A 6,211-nucleotide genomic window follows, 5' to 3' on the forward strand; every position below is an offset into this window, starting at 1 on the left:
TATAAGAAGCAGAATATCTAAATTAAAATCAATAGACTCGAGGGATCGAAAGTACTAAGCCATGCTTAGATTTAGGTTAGGTTGTAGAAAGAATCGTGAGAATGGGATAAAAATTGTTAAAAAAAAAATTACAAACGATGCAAAAGGAATTGTTGTTAGTATAGCAAAAGAAGAGCTGGTTAGGGAAATGATAAGAAAAACTGCTTTTCAGTTTTGTCAAGAAAATAAACAGAATTACAGTTTTAAAACGTTAATATAAATGTACTTTTCTGAGGCATTATGATAATTTGTAAATTGCAACCTGCGAATGTTTGAAACTAAAATGTTCATATCAAGGTACAATTAGAGTAATAACACAGGAAGCCGTTTAGGCAACTACGACGATGAAACAATGAAAGTAAAGCACGGACGATTAAATTGCGAAACGGTAGGTTGTCGAATGTTAAATTGATTGTAAGCTAAGTATTGAGACTCGACTTTAAAAAAAGGAAGCAGATCAATGGCAGTAGGAGAAATCTACTAGTCCGGGAATGCAAAAAAAACGAAGTATACAACATGGAAACTGGAGACGAAATTTCCATTTCGACCGATTACTTGCTTGATTTTCGAATGGTACATGGTTTTCTATAAAAAATTAATTGAAATGTATTTACCTGTTCATTTTTTTATGCACTTTCTAGGCACACGATGCAGACGCTACCCAGCATAACCTGGTTTCTTTCTATTCGGGTGCCAATATATAAGCTACTATTACATATTTTTTTTTGCCTATGAAACTGTATTGTATTGGTTCCAAGTAATATCTATGTATTATATTTTTATATTTACTTTTAGACTTTTTTCGATCTTGTTAACTTATTTTTGCTCTACTTCAGAGTCGACAATTTGCTGCACACCTTTTCGACTTACTCCTTACTTGTTTTTATACTATGATGTTTCTTTTTTTTAATCTAAGCTAGAGCGAACTCAGGGATGCTAAGCCTAAACTCGAGGCCACTATAGTTGTTTTACATAAATGTTTCGCTACTACTGTTAAGCATCGGTTCAAACGGCTCGTCCTTCCCAATGCAAAACAAAATGTGTCTAAGTCTGGTTTCAAATCTCGTTTTAAGACCATACCATATGTCCCTAATTTTACTAGGCAAACGCGTCACTACAAAAACACTTGTAGCTGCTTCGTAACTTTTCCGCACCATCATTATTGCTTCATTATTACAAAGCAGTTTTCTTCAATGCAACTTTTTCGTTGCAGAACAATCTCTTCAGTAATTCCTATTGTAGTAATCCAAGCGAGCCACATAATACGTTCCTTTGTTCCCTTGTCCCATTACCCTGTTTCAGCAATTCGTTATCCTAATTCAGCTATTCCACTATCTTGGCTTATACATGTTGCTCTCCTGTTGCTGGTGTACCGTACTTTCGTGTCAACTGTCCTGTCTTCCGTTACAATCAAGCGGGAGCCACCTCATTATCTCGTATCTCAAGTCGATAGTTGCTTTATTTTTTTAAGTTCTATATAAATATTAGGTTGCTTGAAAAACGGGTAGACCTAAAAAAATTCGAATTAAGTAGAGTGCAAGAAATTAACCAACTTAAACATTACGACATTAATATCATCTTTTTTTTCTTTGCAAAGTCTAAACGAAAGGTTTTATACATTTTCTAATCAAGTAAGCTTAATTTCCCCAGAAGCGTCATATTCACTTTCGTGCCTCCGAATTAGACAAAACTCAGCAAAAATATTTAAATTAGCTGGCATATATATTTATATAACTCTACAGCTTTACACATTTGATTACAAGTTTGATTTATCAATTGAAAACCAAAACCGATGCGTTGAAGCCTCCGAAGATCAGTCGGTACCAAGGTTACTCCGAAGCTGGCATCCAGGTCCGATAAGGTCATCATCTTTATAGCTCTACTAACCTGGAGTAAGTTGAATGCGTAGATAATATTGGATAAAATTTGCAATAACTATAATTAAGGATGGCATACCTGTACGTTAATTTCGACTGCCGGTGGTAAATTTTTCGTGGCGTAATTTTGAACTTAGAAAAACAGTTAACACTTTTGTGCTTGTGCACCCCAACAATAACTTGCGTCTAATTCCAAGTTTTAATAACTTGCAATGAATTAATTTTTTGCACCTAAGCACCAATTTTTTCAATTTATATTGGTGTCGTTAACCGCTAATGTTGATTATTGCCGCTAGTCGATGAGATTGGAGGATGTTGATGAAATTGTAGGATTCCAACACGTGCACCAAGATAAAAGACATAATCAGTGTTAGAAAGCTCAGAGTCTCAGCTTCACAATGGGAATCCAGTCGAAAGAAAGGAAAGAAAGAATCTAATCATAAAATAAACACCTTCATTGTCAATTTTGATACTAGACTCAGCTTACGTTTGTGATTTGACCGATGCAATAAATAGGTTTTATTATTATTATTCTTACCAGCATACCCGACGACTCATATTTATTGCAAATTTGTTTTCTACTTCCGGGCTATTAATCTCGTTTGGATAGCTTCAGTAATTCTGCATGTTTTGGCAAACAAGCTAAAAAGAAAATAATTTTTTCTCACGTCCTGCTCATTTAGTACAGTAACGTATAGGTTTTTATTGAAACGCATACACTGCTCGGCAGCTTGTACAACAACATAGACACAGATATTGCCATATATATATATGCATAAAGTGCAAAGTTATACAACACATAAATACTACTTAATTTGGAGGATAAATAATGTTATGCTTATACACAGTGCAATGTTTAGTAACAAACATAACAGGATCTAGAGTTCAGCCAATACAATAAACTGCACTACACAAAAAATTCTCAGTTGCTAGATAAACGAAAAAATAGGTTATAATAAAAAAATGGTTTACCTTTAGAGACAAAGTCATCAATATTAAATAGGCTTTAACTACATGAAACATTTTTAAAAAGCCATGTTCCCAAATCAAACGTAAGATTGTCGGGGTAAAAAATGCATGCCTGTCATGCTGTATAATCTTAGATTGATTAAACCACAGTGTTAATCCGTACGCCACGCCCGTACTCCCGTTTATTAAATTTTCGCCCGTTATTGACCAATACTCGAAGGTAGAAAATGCTAGCAATATGATCAAGTCCCTAAGGTCAAAGTTTTACATTCGACTTGGCAGTTCGATATTCCATCAGACAGCTGTCTCCCAGCACGAAACAAACCATTTTCTATGCCCAGATTTGAATCTATACTACCACAACGTCCCTAAGATGCGCAGGCAAATCAAATCTATTAATCTCATAATAGCTACTACAGAATCAATTACGAGCGGCTTGTATCGAAACAAGCTTCAAAGATTAACTTAACGGGATCGATGATTTGAGGCAAGTACTTTAATCCTTTTAAAGGTTCTTTAAAACACTTGAAAAGTAGCTTAAAATTCTGATCTACATAATCTAACGTGATGAGCTAATGTCCTATTATCTAATAGCAAACCCAATAAGAAAACTGTTCCTCATGTAAGCTTCTTAAACCCCAAAGTATGAAAAAACTACAAACCGAATGCTGTGAAAATACTTAGCAAAAATATAGCTTTCCATCCTATAATCAACAGAATATATATAACTGGAGCTTCTATGAGAATAAAATTTTTAAGATATTTTTCACATTTTTGCTTCTATAATACCTACTAGATTGTGCACCTTGTAATACGAGTTGCATAAAAATTAGTCAAGAATCGTCCTCACTTTAACAGGTGTTTCGACTTTCAAATTTACCTATTCAACCTAGAAAATGCTTGATTTGACTTTTAACGATTTTTTGACGCTCCAAGTTTAATTAAGCTCTTAACCGAACGATTCCGCCTCAAAGCAACACGTCGGGGGGGTTAAATTAAACCAAAATTGAAATGAAGTTAACATTCGATAAAATAGGTTCATATTTTGACTTGTCTCTTTAAGCTATTCAAAACGACAATTGTAAGGCCATTTTATACGCGTTTCTTGAAACAGAAGCCGTTTTACACGACTCATTCTGTGGTTCTAACGCATCTAAAATGTTGAAACGATAATACCCATGACGCTAGAATTTAAAGCTGCGATGAGCGATACATATAAACAAATTAAGTTGGGAGACCACTTTCTCCAACGCCATTTTGTATAAGCTCGTTGTATAACGGACACGAGCTGTGACCTCTACTACCGCACTTTTAAACTGGGACGTAGTAGCGCGATAGAGATCCGTAAGGGGCTCAGTTCGGTACCTTTTGATTTGCTTCGAAACCGAAATTGTGTCTAAACGGTGAGGTCCTTGCGCTTTGTCACGTCTACTCAAACTTCTCTTTTGTCCCAGCAAAGGATCGAAACTGTTGTTTAAAACTACTACTCCAATCAAAGGTTGGATTGTAAAACTCGGCAACCGCCGACTACGATTTGAATTCCGTCATAGCCAACTCTGCGTCTTCTATCTGCAAACCCTCTATGCACTTTACGTAGAGCATTTGCTTAACATATACTGCTTAGAACGAGACAAAATGGGGCGCTTCGTCTAGTTTGTTTTTCGTGTAGCTGCAGTCTAGCCAAGCAATAATCTCATTCACAATTAACAACTATTCAGAACATAAAACAAACTGTGCTTTGTTTGCCATTTGCACTAACTTTATTAAAATTATACGCGCATTTTTTCTGTAAGCGTTAAAACCTTTCTGAAAAGTGAATTTCTGCTTAAAAGACTTTAACATGCAGATGAGCAATATGTGAAGGAAAATCAATCAAATGGTAATCGATCTTAGTAAAAGTACTATAAATATTTTTGTCACAATGCAGTCTGTCCAGCTTGTAGACACGCTGACCACAATGCTAGCTTTTAAGATGAGCTTTCAGGAAAACAAAAACTGAGTTTTTATGCGTCGACACATTAGCTCACGTATCAACGTAGAGGTAAAAACAAAATGGAAACAAAACAGAATAATGTAGATTGACAAGTAAAAAAATCGGGAAATACTTAACCCTCAGTTATATTCAACCATCCGATGTACTTCACACTGTTTTCATTGGATGGAGAGTAACCTATGAGAAAAGGAACTCTGGATAGAGTTCACATAGGATTCACACGGGACTCTTTTCGCTGACTAAACAACTAACAAGGAGTAGCCCATTAGCTAAGCAACGGGCTAAGCCCGTCAAACTAACATATTTATCAATAACTATCTTCTATTGGTAAAAGTAACCCACACGTTTGAAGCGAAAGTTAGGCTCCTAAAGTATTTAAACTATTGGTTATCCACGTTTTATTTACTACGATGTAATTTACTTTTTTAAGGCTTATTGAACTCTCGCTAGATTTCATGAAATCTGCTGTAGCTACCCAATAATTAGTGAATTGAAATGCGTACCAACGAACACGACGAATAATACGGCCTTGACCAACACCTTGATACTGTGTAACTCGGAAAGATGATTCTGGGTACCGTTGTATATAATCTAATGTCTACCACACACCTAAGCGATCAAACAGATTGAACGCGTGTAAATGGGAACAAAGAATAACGGAAAAGGGAACAACAAAGGGTACTCTTTAGACACAGGATTAAGATCTAATTAGACGATTGCGGAGAATTCGCGGCTATAAGTCGCTTGCAAACGTTGCTTAATATGCCTGCGAAAGCGAATACGACGGAAATATCTCGTGACATGCCATGAAAACTTAGATGAAGCCTTTTATGTTCGTTTTTCATTAGGCAAGCATTTGTATGAAAGCTTAACACTTTGTACGTTTGTGCCAAATAGTAACAGTCAGTAATCGCGGCCACTTGCGTATATGTGCGTGCCGACTTGTTAACATTTGCAGAAGCCAGATTGCTGCTACGCAGAAAAATGTAGTTAGTTAGCAACCTGATTATAGTGCCAAAAACGGTACTATTCAGCACCTGAGTGAAGTTATACTTGTAGTGGTTTTGTAGTAATTAGTCCTTTATCGATGCGGTTAAGTATATCGAAGGACCATCTGTTGCTTTTTACACGTCTTTCATATTATATATTGTAACAAAGTTATCATGTTTACAAATCACCTCACTAGCATTACTTCTGACTACCAAGGTATATTAAAGCATTTTCAAATGATTCTAGATGTGACTACATAATTGGTATACAAGGAAGTTCTTTTATTTCGTTTTTGCTTTTACTTTTAAAGCAAGTGGGGTTGATTGAAGAGAACTAACAGCGC

The sequence above is a fragment of the Varroa destructor genome, unplaced genomic scaffold (genome assembly GCF_002443255.2).
Source record: "Varroa destructor unplaced genomic scaffold, Vdes_3.0 BEIS01000004.1, whole genome shotgun sequence".
NCBI classification, from domain to species: domain Eukaryota; kingdom Metazoa; phylum Arthropoda; class Arachnida; order Mesostigmata; family Varroidae; genus Varroa; species Varroa destructor.